Source organism: Muntiacus reevesi, chromosome 1, assembly GCF_963930625.1.
Source record: "Muntiacus reevesi chromosome 1, mMunRee1.1, whole genome shotgun sequence".
Lineage (NCBI taxonomy): Eukaryota > Metazoa > Chordata > Mammalia > Artiodactyla > Cervidae > Muntiacus > Muntiacus reevesi.
In genome coordinates, this window is record NC_089249.1 from 271,322,559 (window position 1) to 271,340,726 (window position 18,168).

General features: G+C 37.6%; 1 long non-coding RNA gene across 1 annotated transcript in view; it reads left to right on the forward strand.

Moving 5' to 3' along the window:
- The window catches only part of LOC136155962 (uncharacterized), a 109,285-nt gene that overhangs the window by 73,228 nt on the left and 17,889 nt on the right, over window positions 1–18,168 (forward strand). The window lies entirely within an intron of this gene.

Sequence of the window (18,168 nt, forward strand, 5' to 3'; positions counted from 1 at the left end):
AAGGAGCAGGAATGAAATAAGGTTCTGTACCAGTCAGGGTTCTTCAGAGAAACAGAACCAATATGTCTGTTTTACACGTGGGTGTGTGGTGGGCTAAAGGGCCTTCCCTGGTTGCTCAGTGATAAAGGATCCACCTGCAATGCAGGAGACTTGGGTTTGATCCCTGGGTCAGGAAGATCCTCTGGAGAAAGAAACAGCAACCCCCTCTAATATTCTTGCTTGGGAAATCCACAGAAAAGCCTGTGGGCTATAGTCCTTGAAATCTCAGAGTCAGACATGACTTAGTGACTGAGCGTGAACACTGTGTGTGTGTGTGTGTGTGTGTGTATGTGTGTGTGTGTGTATGTATTTATATATAGGCCAGTTGGAAACTGGGTCAGAAGTTGATAGTTCAGTCTTCTTTCTTCTGGAAACTTCAATTTTTGCTCTTAGGCTTTCCAACTCATTGACAAGACCCACTCACATTATTGAGGATAATCCCCTTTACTTAAAGTCAACTGATTGTAGATATTAACCAGATTTACAAAAATACTTTTACAGCAACACCTAGATTAGCATTTGATTAGATAACTTTGAACTAACTATAGCATAGTTAGTTGACAGGTAGAAAACCATCACCAAGTCTCTATGTGGCAATCGTGATGGTGGAAGGAAGTCTCTGGAAATTTTTCAGATGTAGCCCAACCTGTACAAGGGTAGCGGGGGAAAGTAGGGAGAACAGGTGTCATCTCTTGCCTATTCTTCCTCCAGGCATTCCTCACACTACTTCCCTAGTGACTGTGTGGTCATGACAGTAAGCAAAGGGGAGGATGTGCTCTAAATATACTATGAAATGATGTTTTAGTCACTTTTGTGAAACCTAGGTGTACTGGGTCAGTATCGAGATGATTTTATGATGGCTCTTGACAAATAGCTCTTGTGGGGTCAGGATGAAGGGCATTATTTTTTTGGTGAAAATGATGTCCTTGGTTTCATTTTACTGATGAGAGTCTAAATAAGTTTTTACCTTGAAATGCCACTTGTGGAAGCTGTTTGGGCCTCCCTTCTCACCCTGGCCCAGTAATAAATTAACTTGTTGTTCAGTTGCTAAGTCATATCTAACTCTTTGCTACCCCTTGAACTGCAGCATGCCATTCTCCTCTGTCCTCCACTATCTCCTGGAGTTTGCTTAAATTCATATCCATTGAGTCGGTGATGTTATCTAACTATCTCATCCTCTGTTGCCCCCTTCTCCTTTTGCTTTCAATTTGTCTCAGCATTAGGGTCTTTTCCAGTGAGTCGGCTCTGCATCAGGTGGCCAAAGTATTGGAGCTTCAACTTCAACATCAGTCCTTCCAATGAATATTCAGGGTTTATTTCCTTTAGGATTGACTGGTTTGATCTCTTTTCAGTCCAGGGGATTCTCAAAAGTCTTCTCCAGAACCATAATTTGAAAGCATCAATTTTTTGGCACTCAGCCTTTTTTATGGTCCAACTCTCACATACATACATGACTACTGGAAAAACATAGCTATAACTATACAGACCGTTGTCAACAAAGTGATGTCTCACCTTTTTAATATGCTGTCTAGGTTTGTCATAGCTTTCCTTCCTAGCAGCAAGCATCTTTTAATTTTGTGGCTGCAGTCAGTCACCTTCCATGGTGATTTTGGAGCTCAAGAAAATAAAGTCTGTCACTGCTTCTACTTTTCCCTTTTATTTGCCATGAAATGATGGGACTGGATGCTAAGATTTTAATTTTTATAATGTTGTATTTCAAGCCAGCTTTTTCACTCTCCTCTTTCAGCCTCTTTAAGAGACTCTTTTGTAACTCTTCACTTTCTGCCATTAGAGTGTTATCATCTGCATATCTGAAGTTAAGCTCAAGACTAGTGGGGCGATTTGAGGTTTCCAAATCTCTCTTGCTTTCAGAACCTCTGAAATGTGTTTTTTGCTTTGGGCTGATTTATGCTAAAAATCTGTGAACTGGGACACAGAAAATAGGAACAGTAATGGAAAGATTGGGTCCCGAATAAGCATGAAATTATTCTCTATTTAAAAGTCTTGAAGGTATAATCCAAAATATGGGTCATGGAAATTTTTAAGGACATAGCAATGTTATGAGACAATCTTGCAACCCTATTATGTGTAACAGGCCAGTTAAATAATGAAAGGTAGGAAGAAAAAATAAGACTTAAGCAACATGATAAGGAGAAGAAAATTTCTTCCAACTTTATCTTCAGAAACATGGATATTTAATAAAATCCCTTGGAAGTTACTTTCCTGGCTCCCCCTAATAAAGCTGATCAATGAGAAAATGCAATGTATAACCTGCTAATGAAATAGTTACAAAATAAACACAGACTTTCTTTTATTTCAGGGTTATTTCAGCCAAGAAATGAAATAGCTAACAAAAACCACAGAATTATTATCACCCACTGGAGGCAAAGTATATACTAAAACCATAATCCCTAAAATTAACACTAACTGAAAATACTGCAGAAAGGTTGTCCAGTGTTTGCCCCAAGTGACTTTTTTAGCAGTCTATACCTCTAGAATACAATAAAAGTTTAGTTTATTATTTTAAAGGAAAGGATTTCAATTTGCTACTCATATCAGAATCAGCACTTAACAAGTTCAGTCATTTCTTTATTTATTATGTTTAAAAAGTAACTGAAAAAACAATCCAAAGAAGGGGGGGAGGTGCAGAAAGGAAAGAAAAGCATACTTCCATGACGCTTTTGAAAAGGCAAAAAGTTAAGACATTGCAAAGAACTTGAAATGATTAAAACATTTTAATAATCTTTCACTTCGCAGGAAGTTGAAGCCAGGTGGGAAACAATATGGTAGTCCTATTTGGAATTCCTGGGGATTGGACAAGGCTTCAGTAGGATGTGTTCCTTGGCTCGTCTCAACCACAGAGAAGAGTGCTTTGTTTGGTCTAAAGAGAACTTAGAATCTCAGGAGAAACATCTGCTGTTTCACAGCAGATGAAACTATTGAGGTGTGTCTCTTATAGCTAGAGGCAAGGCAATAGTCACTTACTAGTCCCTCTATTTCCATTGCACTACCTGATGAAAACAGATGAACTAGACTCTCTACTTTTAACATATTACTTGATTAAGGAAATGTTAATACTATTTCTCATGAAGTAAAGACCTCAAAGCAATTTTGATCTTGTTTTTGTATAAGTAAAAAAAAAAAAAAAGTGAAAGTGTAGATTTTCCCCCTTCTGTTTCTAAAGCCACACAGTTAGGGTGTGCAATGCATGCTTTCTCAGAACTTGATGGTACACTATATTTTTGCCAGAATAAGTTCATTGATTACAAATGGAGGTCAGGCCTTCTGGCATGAGATATTTTTGCTAATTTATTTCTTAACACATTAACACATTTCTTTCCTCCTGACTCTCATTTAGTAAAACTTCTGATTGGGCCAACGAACCAGAGCTTGCTCATTTGAGTTTGAGCAGAGTCTGATGTTTTCCCACATTTCCGTCAACTAAGTTTAATAAAATCCTTCTTTACCCTTCAGCCCCTTTGGGTAGAAAGTTCAGTTGTTTGAGACAAACGGGTCTGTCCCCCCAGGCTACATGGACACTCAGTAACTCCTGAGAATGAGGTACCCCATTTGACTGGCTCCATCTTGACAGTTCCGTTATGCCATTGCTTAAAATATGCCAAGACTTAAAATAAGAAAAAAAAATCTATCTTCTAAAAAACTTTCACTGCTGATTCAACTCAACAATGGTTATTTTGTGGATTGTGATGTCAATGTTCAATTATTACAGTCCAATTTTTCTCTTTCTTTTCTTTTTTTTTTTTTTTGTGCAAGGAAAATTGTGTAGAGAGACAGGGACCAAATATCCTACAGACATGGATCAGAAAGCAGAAGACGTAGGAATCTATATTAAAGTTTGGTCTGTATTCACTAAATATTGGGAGTAGTGGGAAAATGGAGAAAGAAAGACCCTTTACCATCATTTTTGGTTCATCTAATTTTTCAAGTTCTCAGCAGAACCAGGATGAAAGTCATTCTATAATAAACAAATGATTTCATGGTAATGAAGTTAAATTTTGCAAAAAAAAAAAAAAAAAAAAAAAAAAACAACCAAAAAGAGTCAAGAAACTTTCTGGAAATATTTATTTGTGTTTCCCTGGCTGCTTGGTGTCCAGGTAAAAATGGAATGCTGAGGATAAATCCTAAGCTATCTAAAGAAATGTGATCATATTAGAAAATGTATTTTCTAGTTCTCATGTCAGTCAGTGTTCTAAATACTTGATTTAGGGAAAATATACCTATTGCTAAAATTAGCCATGCTCTGTGTCCAAACTTAAGATTTGCTAAACCAGTGAAAATATTCCGAAGATTATTGTAATGCAGTCTGCCCACCACAAAGCCAGTCTTTTTAGTGCAGTATTTTTTCACAGCTTTGGGGAGAGTTCACTGGAGCACAGGTGCTTAGGTGTAAACACATGATGTGAAATCATGTCGGGAGGCCAACTGGAGTTTACACTTTTTTCCCAACATAAAAAAACAAACAACAAAAAAAAACACACACGGGTATTTGAAGTAGTTAGTGTGGGAAAGCTTTCCTGACTTCCTAACGTGATATTATTAAGCTGAGATCTAAAAGGCAAATAGATTTTTTTTTTTTTGACTGCATGATCAGCCAACGTCTAAAGGCAAGAAAGAAAACGGAATGTAAGATACAGCTGAGTGGCTCCCAGTTAATTAAATCTTGAGTGTCTTCTATGTGTGCAATGTGGGCTAAGCTCTGGGGGATGTGACAGTGTGCTAAAACACGCTCAGACATGATCCTTCTGTCAGTTCTCTATGGAGGAGCCAAGCACTCACCAAGTCATGAAATGAATATAAAACCCTCGTTCTGTTAAATAGGACTAGATGCTAAGGGGGCACATCCAAAGGGGATTTGAACTAATTGGGGCTGCCAAGGAAGGCTTTTCCGTGGAAGTTACAACTGAGCTGAGATCTAAGTGAGTCTGAGAAGGGGAGAGCACAGTGTTTCAGACACGGGAACAGCATGTACAGAAGTGTGATGGCCCACCCTCACTAGAGGGACTTGTGCTCTTCTCCCAAAGACCGTTGTAGAACTCGTGAGAGTCTGAAGAACTTGTTCAGCTCAAATTCTCAATACATCGTGGAGTAGCCGAATGAGTAAATCAATAAATCAAGGCCTTAGCTGAGCTGAGGGGTGGGAGCCCTGATTTTGAGGTGCACTGAGGCAGTGGACTAAGAAAGGAGGAGAGGAAAGATGGAAAGATGAGCTCAGTATCCTACTTAGATCTGGGAAAACTAGGCTCTGGGCTCGGTGTGGCAGTGGACCCTCAAATCACAAATATAGACGATACTTAACAAGTTTTTAAGTGCCAGCAGGCCCTTCTGGCACCACACATTCATGCTTGCGACTGCCACTTGTTAGCAATTGCATCCAAATGCTATGAAGTATTATTGGTTATGCTACCTGGCAACTAGATGGACATTGAATGTCAGAGATGCAAACAGTTTTATTTTTGTAAAAATGTTTAATAAGATTAATTAAAATTTCAAATATTAAAATAAAAATTCCAGCATTGTTTAATTTCATTTTATAATTTGATATTCATTACAGTTTGTATTTTACCTTTTAAGTTTAATGCTTGTATATATTTTAAAAGAAAAATAACTGTTAACACATGAAAAGTTTTAATTTGTGTGCATTTTAAATTTACTTTAAAAAATTTTTGTTTTTTAAAAATATTTATTTATTTTTGACTGTACTGAGTCCTTGTTGCTGTGTGTGGGCTTTCTCTATTTGTGGCATGCAGGGGTTACTCTCTGGTTGTGGTGTGAGGGCTTCTCATTGCAGTGGCGTCTCTTGCTGCAGAAACAGGCTCTTGGGTGCTTGGATTTCAGTAGGTCTGGCACATGGGTTTGGTAGTTGTGGCACATAGGCTCAGCTGCCTCACGGCATGTGGAGTCTTCCTGGACTAGGGATAGAACCAGTGTCCTTGCATTGCAAGGCAGATCTTAACCAGGACCACCAGGGAAGCCCTAAATTTTGATTAAAATAATCCAAAATTTTATACCATTTAAATGTTAACATTTACTTTTAAATCTTTTAGATCCTTGAGAATGAGGGCAGGTAAAGAATAATTATGATAGAAATAAAGCTGGGGAGAAAAAAGAAATAGAAAAATTTCAAAGAAGAATCCTGGGAAGTGAAAGTGTAAGTCGCTCAGTTGTGTCTGACTCGTTGTGACCCCGTAGACTATAGCCTACTAGGCTCCGCTGTTCATGGAATTCTCCAGGCAAGAATACTGGAGTGGGTTGCCGTTCCCTTCTCCAGGGAATCTTCCTGACCCAGGAATCGAATCCCGGTTTTCTGCATTGCAGGCAGATTCTTCACTGTCTGAGCCCAAAGGGAAGTCCAAGAAGAGTCTACTTAATTTAAAATAAAAATATTGGGACAACGGAAGTGAGCAGACTTCTGTTGAGTATGATCCTAACAGAATTTGCAAATAAGAGATTACAAGTTCTTATTTAATGAGGATTTAACTACTAATCAAAACAATGCAAATTAATATGAACATTATTCTCATCAAACCTACAACTTAAGTGGGTCAGATAAAAAAAACCTTGCAATTTTATACAGTCTATTAAATGAAGATTTAGTGACTAATTAAAACAATGAGAATGAAGAAGAATCAACTTTGTATCACTTTCATAACTCAGAAAAAACAAATGTAACTCTGGCCTATCCTTTAGAAGATGGAGAAACAAATCATCTTAAAATCAGCAAATACAGGAAGAAATCCAATTTGACTGGATGTTCTTGGAAATGGTGACACCATGTCCTTTTGACAGTTTGAATGTTGCTAGTAAAATGCATTTAGTTTCAAATTAATGATTATGATTTTCCATTGCATGAACATGGCAGAATTTTTGTATTTCATTTTATTCTAAATTTCTTTCAAATAGAAGGTGATTGTAGAAACTGGCTTTTATATTCTCTCTTTAGAAATTGTTTTGTTATCACTGTTAACATATTTCACAGTCATCACCTTCATGATATATTTCAGCCAATGAGCGTATTTGTAATAAAAAGCACTTAAATTCTCAGTTAAAATGCCACAAATGTCGTTTGCACACAAAAAATACAGATGTAATGACTAGAATTGAAAAAGGAGACAAGCAAATAGCAGACTAATAATATTTCACAAATAAAAGTAAATGTCAGCTAGTACCTGGGCATAATCTTCTTTAAAGAATAATTGTGTGTCTGACATTCAGCCAAGTTTAGTGATGCCTTTCATGGCAGAACAGCAAAATATTGATAGAATGTAATGGTAAGTGTTTAAGATTTGTAGAAATGGTTTTTAAATTTGATGAAAGAATGACCAAAAACTTAAGATGAGTAAGAAATAATGAAACAAATGGTAATTCTCTAGTAAGGAGAAATAAAAATAAAATTAATTTAAGAGATATTAAAATGAGACAAAAAATCATCTCCCAAATTTTAAAAAGGAAAGAGTACTCAGTTCAACTTTGTTGTACCAGTATCCAAAGTCTAAGTGCCATGTGCTCAGTCACTAACTCATATCCAACTCTGTGACTGCATGGACTGTAGCCCCCCAGACTCCTCTGTCATTGGGATTATCCTGGCAAGAATACTGTAGTGGGTTGCCATTTCCTATTCCAGGGGATCTTTCCAACCCTGGATTGAACCCATGTTTCCTATGTCGCCTGCATTGCAGGTGTATTCTTTACCTGCTGAGCCATTGGGAAGCCCCAGAATCCAAAGTATTGCTACATAAGTGACATTTATTTATTTATACACTGGTGACCAGGAGAATAAAGGAAGGAAGTTTAAATTAATGGATCTCTCATTGGTTTCTAAACTGTTGTAAAAAGTACAAGTTTTTGACTGAGGGAAGAGTCAAAAACAGAAAAACTTCAATTTTAGACTCTAATTTAAAAGATTGTTGAGAGCAAAACTGTGTTACTGATAGTAACATGGTTGATAACAAAAGGTGATTTTGGTGAAAAGTCCAGAAAGACTCTTCATCTCATTTACACTGCATTGTTTGAATTTTCTACAAAGAGACATAGTCCCGATACCTCTGATATTGTTGTCATTCTTTGGAACAGTTTAAACATTATGTATAGTATTTTCAGGGTCCGTCCAAAGGTGGAACATCTTGAGAAAAACATATAATTTGACCTAATAAATAGTCAGAGATAAACAATGGGAGTGCTGATCAAATGCTGCTAAAGCAGTTAGATTTAAACAAGATTCAAAATGTTTTAGGACAGTCAAGTAAAATAACAGAAAGTTTCTCAAATAGTAAATTGTGGTTTTTGGCAGAAGATGAAATTAATTTTGAGTATGTCTAGTCACATATTTATTTTCTATTAATAATATTAGCAAAAGCTTAGGGGAAAAAAATCTAAATTTGGCTACTTTTAAAAGGATTGAAAAACTCTTAGAATTTAAAGAAGTGGTTTTTATAAATAGAAAGAAACTACATGTGCAATAAGAAGCAAAAATGACAATCCAAAAAAGTTAGAAAATTTAAATGAAGAAATAAAAATGCTCATATGACTCCAAAGGAGAAAATTCACATACAAAAAAACAAACACCCAAACTCACTTCTATAAAGGCTATTTTCTGACCATTAGAAAACAAAGAAAGATTTGAACAAATGAAGAGCACTCCAATTTTAAATTTTTTTATAATAAATAAAAAATATAATACTTATATTTAAATTTAATTTAAATTAAATTTTTATAATAAATTATAAATTTATAATTTATAAAACACTTTTTATAAATATAATATAAAATTGAAAAATGTGAAAGCAGAAGAATTGAGAATTATTGTATGAATCTGAATATTGTCTTAAGAGATCCTGAAGAATCACAGAGTGATAGCAACCTGTGTGATGAACTTAAAATACTTTATAGTATTTTCTGAGATGATAATTTATCACATGCAAACCTTTTACAGTATTTGAGTCTGAAATGTGACATGAATATTCACTTCTGAACTGAATGTTGCTTTGAAAATTTTATTGACATTTCCATTTGCTACTATCTCAGCAGAGCTAAGTTTTTCCAAAAGAAATTAATAAAAAACTCTGCAATAATTTCAATCCAAGAAAGGTCATCTATTTGGTATTTGCTATCAGAATTCAAATTATGTGAAAAGTTTTTTGTTTTTTTTTTTTCGGCTGTGCCACACAGCTAGCTGAATCTTAGTTCCCAGACCAGGGATTGACCCCGGTCCCTCGGCAATGAAAGCGTGACATCCTAACCATTGGACCGTCAGGGAATTCCCTGAAAATCTTGATTTAACAACATAATTAATAACTTTGCTGAGCCAAAGGCAAGAAAAATGTATTTTATAGAATAAACATATACTTTATAAATTATAGATGTCTTTATTACTCATCCAAATATCACTCAGACAGGTGCAATTATTCCCTTTAGTAGTTTTTGTTATTTTGCTGATTTTCAGTCATATAAAACCCAAAGCTTTTGCACATATTTGAAAAAAATTTTTGTTGTTATGAGAATGTCAAGGTAGGACGCTAAGACATTTTAGCTAACAATTTTGTTAGCCTGATTTGTAACTTTTAAATATGGATCTCCATTTGTGCTCCTGTTCCAGTCCTACAGATGTTAGAGGTAGACCTGGGTAAACTGCTTCTCTCATGGGCCTGAGGTTGACTCGATAGAGGGCAATGGACCTGCCTGTTAACGGTAACCTGGAGGCCCATGCTGGGTCAGCCTCATTTAGGTTAATGATTGGTAGGATGGCATTGTGGACAGATTGGGTTTAGGTCATAAGGATGTACAGCATGCAACAGTATTTGCAGTCCCTTGACAGATTTAGAGCAGGATGAAAAGATCTTAGGAATACCAGAGGCTTGGGGATGAGGGTATGGAGGAAGAGGTTACTTTTAAGTGGTTTGCTTCACCACCTCTTCTCCCCTTCATCTCCCGCCCCCATTCTGGGACTTGCCATATGAAAGACAAGTGCCCACGAGTTAGATAACATTACCCAGGTTTAGTTCTCAATGTTTACAGAAACCACTTTTGTACTTATCTAGCCTATCTGAGTTCCCTCGTTTAGAAATTGTGAGTTAGAGTATTAACCTATTATACCATATTGCTTTGATGGGTAGTAGGTAAAAATAATGAAAATATACTTGGCAAAAAGAATGCCCGAATGAATGTGCTCTGGTAATATTGGTCTTCCTATAATATCATGTCATTATGACCTGTTAGCTATACTTCCCTTAGGTATTCATTCCTTTCTTGGAAATATTTTTATATGGATGATTAAGAAATTATCACAGATTTAAATGAACTGTCTTTAGACCTAATTATAGGTTTCTTTTCCCAGAGCGTGACTTAAAAAAAAAAAAGAAAGGAATAGAAAAAAAGAAAAACTCCACCTTGGACTGAGGAAAATTCAGTTCTATTTATTTTTCTCTCTCTGGGTCTTCTGGTGGTAATTAACAGAATTACTTTGTTTTCTAGTTGACAAACCAATAAGCAAACATGGGCTTCAGCTTTAGCCTGAAGACATAGTTTGTCATCAGAGGCCATATGTCAGTTTGGCACAGCACTGAGTTGGGTTTACAAACCACTTCTCCTGCCCACTTGGTAGGTTATTTTATTTTTCATTCATACTGGTTCAAACATCAAGTGTAGATATTTACCCTCACTATTTAGTTGAAGTGACCTTGCTCTGCTGCTTTTGTTCTGTTTTCCATACCAGCCCTTGATAAAGCAAAACAAAAAGTTAACAGTGTTTGGAAAGTGTAACAAAAGTCTTTTAAAAATACTTCATTTATTTATTTATTTTCAGAAAAAAAAGTCTTACTTTTTTTTTCTTATCTCAAGTGACTGTGGAATATATCAATGTAATAGAACCAAATGCCTACTGTGTTTTGCTCTTCAACCCATGTATTAGAAACCTGTACTAGTTACATATTGTTGTATAATAAATTACTACAACAATTAGAGGCATAAAACAGTAAGTTTGTTATGATCTTACAGTTTCTGTAAGTCAGGAATCTGGGAGAAGATTTGCTGGGGGGCTCTGACTCAGGGTGGCTTATGAAGCTGCAATTAGGAGATCAGCTGAGACTGCAGTCATCTGAAGACTTGACTGGTGCAGAAGAAACTGCTTCCAAGATGGTGCATTTCTCAGCCTCATGGGAGCTAGATTCTCCCTAACCTACCTTGAAAGTTACATATCAGTATGACTTCTGTATTTTCTTGTTTATACAGACCAATCCTGATATAATTTTGGAGAAGGAATACCAGAGCATGAACACCAAGAGGCAAGGTCACTGGGGTCAGCTTGGAGACTAGTGACCACAAAGAGAATTGTGTTCTGGCGTCAGCAACTAGAGTTGAAGACAAAATACACCCAGGAGAGGTTGTGTTATTTGAGTTTTTCTTGAACATTCCCTAATCTTCGAGCTATGTATTGGTTACCATTTGAGGCAATGCTAAAAAAAATTTTGGACATAGGAGCCAGAAATGTCAGTTCAAATTCTAGTCTTTGACTCAATCTTTGGAAGATGTTTGATCTAAAACTGACTCTCTTAGTTTTTCTTTAAAATGGAGGAAGTAATACATATTTGTCTATTCTTAATAGATTGTAGGCAAGATAAAGCCTTAAAATATAGCACCACACATACAAGAGCTAAACAAATGCCACTTTCTTTTCTCCTTCCCCCCAAGGTACTCTAAAGCAAAATTTCCCAACCATTGCACTTTGAAATGCCACTTTTCATCTTGCCATCCTTCTAAAACTCCTGGATCTGTTGCTTTTGGCTAACAGTGGCCCCCTCCAGTGTGCCAAACAAGTATTAACTTTTAATATATTTATCATCATGAAAAACTTTGGGAAGCTCTTCTCTGAAAGATTCCTTTAAAATAGCCATTAGAGAAAAACACCTAATAAGATATTCAGAATCTAATTATAATGACTAGTCCCTTAGAGAATTGTTTCAACATAGGCATGAGAATGTATTTAGCATCTTAAAACATTTTTCCCTAAAAGCAAAGATTCAAATCTAGATAAGAATATCCAAGGGACGGAGGTGGGAATCCGAAGTTTTCACAAGACACCTAAAATTCTTGAGTCTAGGAAACTGCTTCTGTTTAGTTGCTAAGTCATATCTGACTCTTCTGTGACTCCTTGGAGTGTAGGCCATCAGGCTTCTCTGTCCTTTGGATTTCCCAGACAAGAATACTGGAATGGCTTGCCATCTAGGAAACACTACATCTGGTGAATTCACCTCTGGAAAGTAATGTGGAGAGCTGGCATAGAGGGGTTGGGTACTTAAAAGAGAAGTGTTGAAATTTTCTTGCTTAGGAATTCTAGCATGGTCACTGATTTAGTGTTTCCATGTCTCTGTGTGTGTGTGTGTGTGTGTGTGTGTAAACAGGGGGAGTGGGGCAGCTAACAACCTGTGGATGCTATATTTGCAATTCATTAATTGCAACTCATGTGTAGGATGATGACTTCTGATGTTTAAGACATCTTACTATGTAATGACCTCCCCACCCCTGCTTAGCCACTCCGATGGGATAAATTGGGCAAAATAAGTCTCCTCTCCCACTCTGCCTTTGATAGTATTACTCTCACTGTAACTCAAATGGGCCTCCCAGGTGGCACTAATGGTAAAGAACCTGCCTGCTAATGCAGGAGAATAACAGATATGGGTTCGATCCCTGGGACTGGAAGATCCTCTGGAGGATGGTATGGCAACCGATTTTAGTATCCTTGTCTGCAGAATCCCATGGACAGAGGATCCCGGGAGGCCATGGTCCATAGAGTCATAAAGAGTTAGACACAACTGAAGCGACTTAGCAAGTACACTTAACTCATACCTACCATGGCTGGGAATGAAATGTAGTGAATGAGATTGCCTAGTTTATCATAACAGATAAAAAGATCTCTAAGTCTATTAATTCAGTGAAAAAAGCAAGAAAAAAGCTAATGTATAAAAGTTTGTTGTTGTTCAGTTGCCAAGTCATGTCTGACTCTTTGTGACCTCATGGACTGCAGCATGCCAGGCCTCCCTGTCCCTCACCATCTCCCAGAGGTTTCCCAAGTTCACATCCATTGAATCGGTGATGCTATCCAACTATCTCATCCTCTGTCGCCCCCTTCTCCTCCTGCCCTCAATCTTTCCCAGCACCAGGATGTTTTCCAAGTAGTCGGCTCTTTGCATCAGGTGGCCAAAGTGTTGGAGCTTCAGCTTCAGCATCAGTCCTTCCAATGAACATTCAGGACTGATTTTCTTTAGGATTGATTGGTTTGATCTCCTTGGTGTCCAAGGGACTCTCAAGAGTGTTTTGTCCAGCACCATAGTTTGAAAGCATCAATTCTTCGGTGCCCAGCTTTCTTTATGGTCAAACTCTCACATCCATACATGACTACTGGAAAGACCGTAGCCTTGACTAGATGGACCTTTGTTGGCAAAATGATGTCTTTGCTTTTTAATACACTGTCTAGGGAACCTTCTTTCTCTAGACTCTAGTGGCCCTTCCTGGTGACTATTTAAAAAGAAGTATCTTTTTATTGTTTTAGCAACTTTAATTGATATGTGTTGTTGCTGCTGTTGTTTTGTCACTAAGTTGTGTCTGACTCTTTTGTGACCCCATGGACTGTAGCTTGCCAGGCTCCTCTGTCCATGGAATTTTCCAGGCAAGAATACTGGAGTGGGTTGCCATTTTCTTCTCCAGGGCATCTTCCCGACCCAGGAATTGAATCTGCATCTCCTACATTGGCAGGCGGATTCTTTACCGCTGAGCCACCAGGGAAGCTTGCAGATTAGCAGTATATATTTATAGACACACTTAATATTTAAGACCCCAAATCTTCTGACCTTAACTATTTGAAATAAACTCTTCTTAGCCTTGTTTATTTGATTAATTTGTTAGACAAATACTTTGTTCATTATCTCAAGATAAACTTAAACCCAAGCCAAGTCAAATTATTTCAAATTTAGATAAAATGAGTACATAGTAATGAAACTTAAGTATATTTATAAATAAAATGAGAGCTAACTGCTCTCAACGAGAGATGGGAAATAAGAGTAAAGAGAGGAGGGGAACTGGGAATAAAATAGAAATCCAAATTATCTTCTCTTGAAGAAAAAAAAAATAGATGTCACAGCTTTCTTGAATCTGGTAATCTAATCTGGACACTTATCTCTTCTGGAAGTGTATTTTGGCTCCTTTCCTCACTGTGTCCTCATCTCCCTCAGCCCCACCCCCTGTAACGCCCAGAAATGTATAGTTCAATTAGAAAGGCAACAGTTTCTGCCCTCTGGTAGAATGGAGACCTACATTCCCCACATCTCCATAAAAATGCCAGTAGAAGTTTAGATTGTCTCAAATGTAGAAATATATTTCCCACCATGGTACTAGGAAACATTTCAGGTTTCTGAATTCTTAAAGATTCTGCTGCCTGAAAATTCTACTCCAAAGTCTACTTTGCCATGACTCATTGTTAGGCAGGCAACAGAGTTATTCAAGACAAATACTGCTGGTTTTGAACTGAGACTATTATTTTGAGAAAGCTCACTGTCTCTATGGAGCAATGTTTCTGATCAAAATGTTACCTCAAGAGCCCCAGAAGTTAAATAACTTTATTGGAGAAGAAAAAGATTCATTAACAGTTTTGTCACATATGTCTAGATAAATGATTTCTTCTGAGTGATAAAACAAGAAAATCATTACCATATGCTGTTTACTAAAACTCATTCTAATTTGAGAGTTAATACTGCAGCTGGTAGATTTTTGCATCTGTTTCAGTTATCTTTTACTGCATCACACCCCCTGCCCCCAAATTTAGTGACTTAAAATAGCAGTTCCTTGTTACCATAGATGGTCCTGTAGATTGCCTGACTGCTGAACTTGGAATTCTTGCTTGGAGCCTCTCATATAGTTGCATTCAGATGGTGGCAGAACTAGAGTAATCTGAAGCCTTGAGTGGGTTAGACATCTAAGATGGCTTCTTGATTCACATATTTGGCTCCTTAGCTAGAATGGCTGGAAGAGCTAGAAGGTGGTCTCTCTCTTTCTGTTAACACATGATCTCTTCATATGGCTAGTTTGGGATTCCTCACAGTATTACAGTCTCATTACAGTTAGAATTTTTACATGATGGTTGTTTCTCCCAGAGTAAAAGTTCAAGAGACTCTTGCAGAAGCCACAAAGCTTTTGATAACAAAGCTTTGGAAGTCATATGGCATCATTTATTTTATTCAATTAGTAGAAAGATAGGGGCTTCCCTTGTGGTGCAATGGTAAAGAATCTCACTGCCAATGCAGGAGATGTGGGTTAGACCCCTGGGTTGGAATGATACCCTGGTGGAGGAAATGGTAACCCACTCCAGTATTTTTGCCTAGAAATTTCCATGGACAGAGGAGCCTGGCAGGCTATAGTCCATGGGGTTGCAAAGAGTCAAATACAACTGAGCGACTTAGCATGCAAGTCATACACAGGTACCAACCAATAGAACTCCCAACAGCCAAAGCAAAAATGATTTGAGCAATAAAACAAATACATAATACTGGATTATCACGAAAGTATAAGATAGGGATCCAGTGGATCCATACTGATAGAAGTAAATAATTAAATTAATAAATAAATGTGAGAGAAGAGACAAATCTCCCTTGAAGAAGAACTCCAGGTAATGTATGTGTGTAGATATTTCACTGCAAGAAGGGAAAGCATGAATCCTTGATTTGTTCTTTCTGACTTACCTCCAAATAGCACAGAATACAACAGGGTAAAGAAAGAGTATCTCAGCCTTATGATCAAGGTCAGTATCAACAATGATAATTCATGTTAACAATATTTATCCTTGATATGTTGTGATAAAAATGGCACTTCTGTGCTCTTCCTTCCAAAACCCATGAAAATGAAAGTATTAGTAGTCAGTCATGTCCAGCTCTGTGCGACCCCATGGGCTGTAGCCCACCAGGCTCCTCTGTCCATGGGATTGTTCAGGCAATAATACAGGAGTGGGTTGCCATTCCTTTCTCCAGGGGATCTTCTTGATCCAGGGATCAAATCTGCGTCTCTTACGTTTGCTGCATTGGCAGGTGGGTTCTTTACCTCAAGTGTCGCCAAAACCCATAACCCCAGTCCAATTATGAGAAAAGCATCAGATAAGTTTCAATAGAAGGAAATCCCACAAAATAATTGATTTATATTCCTCAAAACTGTTAAGGTCATCAAAAACAAATTTTGAAAAACTGTTACAACCAAGATGAACCAAAGGAAATAATGACAAGTAAATGTAATGTGGTATTCTGAATTAGACCCTGGAGCAGAAAAACATGTTAGGTGGAAACTAAGGAACTCTGACCTGCCTCTTGAGAAACCTGTATGCAGGTCAGGAAGCAACAGTTAGAACTGGACATGGAACAACAGACTGGTTCCAAATAGGAAAAGGAGTACATCAAGGCTGTATATTGTCACCCTGCTTATTTAACTTATATACAGAGTACATCATGAGAAACGCTGGGCTGGAAGAAGCACAGGCTGGAATCAAGATTGCCGGGAGAAATATCAATAACTTCAGATATGCAGATGACACCACCCTTATGGCAGAAAGTGAAGAAGGACTAAAGAGCCTCCTGATGAAAGTGAAAGAGGAGAGTGAAAAAGTTGGCTTAAAGCTTAACATTCAGAAAACTAAGATCATGGCATCTGGTCCCATCACTTCATAGCAAATAGATAGGGAGACAATGGAAACAGTGAGAGACTTTATTTTGGGGGGCTCCAAAATCACTGCATATGGTGATTACAGTCATGAAATTAAAAGACACTTACTCCTTGGAAGGAAAGTTATGACCAACCTAGACAGCATATTAAAAAGCAGACATTACTTTGTCAACAAAGGTCTGTCTAGTCAAGGCTATGGTTATTCCAGTGGTCATGTGTGGATGTGAGAATTGGACTATAAAGAAAGCTGAGCACTGAAGAATTGATGCTTTTCAACTGTGGTGTTGGAGAAGGCTCTTGAGAGTCCCTTGGACTTCAAGGAGATCCAACCAGTCCATCCTAAAGGAAATCAGTCCTGGGTGTTCATTGGAAGGACTGATGTTGAAGCTGAAACTCCGGTATTTTGGCCACCTGATGCGAAGAACTGACTCGTTTGAAGAGACCCTGATGTTGGGAAAGATTGAGGGCAGGAGGAGAAGGGGATGACAGAGGATGAGATGGTTGGATGTTATCACAGACTCGATGGACATGAGTTTGAGCAAGCTCCGGGATTTGATGATGGACAGGGAGGCCTGGAGCACTGCAGTTCATGGGGTCACAGAGAGTCGGACATGACTGAGTGACTGAACTGAACTGAACTGAAGGAACTCTGGATAAAGTACTATGGACTTTAGTTAATAATAATGAGTTAATAAGTTTTCATTAATTATAACAAATATACCATGCAAATATAAGATGTTATTATTAATAGGAGAAATTCAGCAAGGGGGAATGTGAGAATTGTGTGCACTGTGGCCTTATTTTTCCGATAGATCTAAAACTTTTCTTAAAAATTGTTGTTGTTGCTATTCAGTCACTAAGTCATGTCCAATTCTTTGTAACTGCATGGACTGCAGCATACCAGTCCCCTCTGTCCTCCACTATCTCCCAGAATTTGCTCAAATTCATGTCCGTTGAGTTGGTGATGTTATCCAAATATCTCACTCTCTTTTGCCCCTTTATCCTCCTTCCCTTAATCTTTCCCAGGATCAGGATCTTTTCCAATGAGTCAGCTCTTCATATCAGGTGGCCAAAGTATTGGAGCTTCAGTTTCAGCATCAGCCCTTCTAGTGAATATTTAGGGTTGATTTCCTTTAATTTAGGCTTGACTGGTTTGATCTCCATGCAGTCCAAGGGACTCTCAAGAGTCTTCTCTAGTGCCACAATTTGAAAACATCAATTCTTTGACTCTCAGTCTTCTTTATGGTCTAACTTTCACATCTGTACATGACTACTGGAAAAATTATAGCTTTGACTATACAGATCTTTGTTGGCAAAGTGATGTCAGTGCTTTTTAATATGCTATCTAGGTTTGTCGTAGCTTTTCTTCCAAGGAGCAAGTGTCTTTTAATTTCATGACTGCAGTCATCACTGGTAATG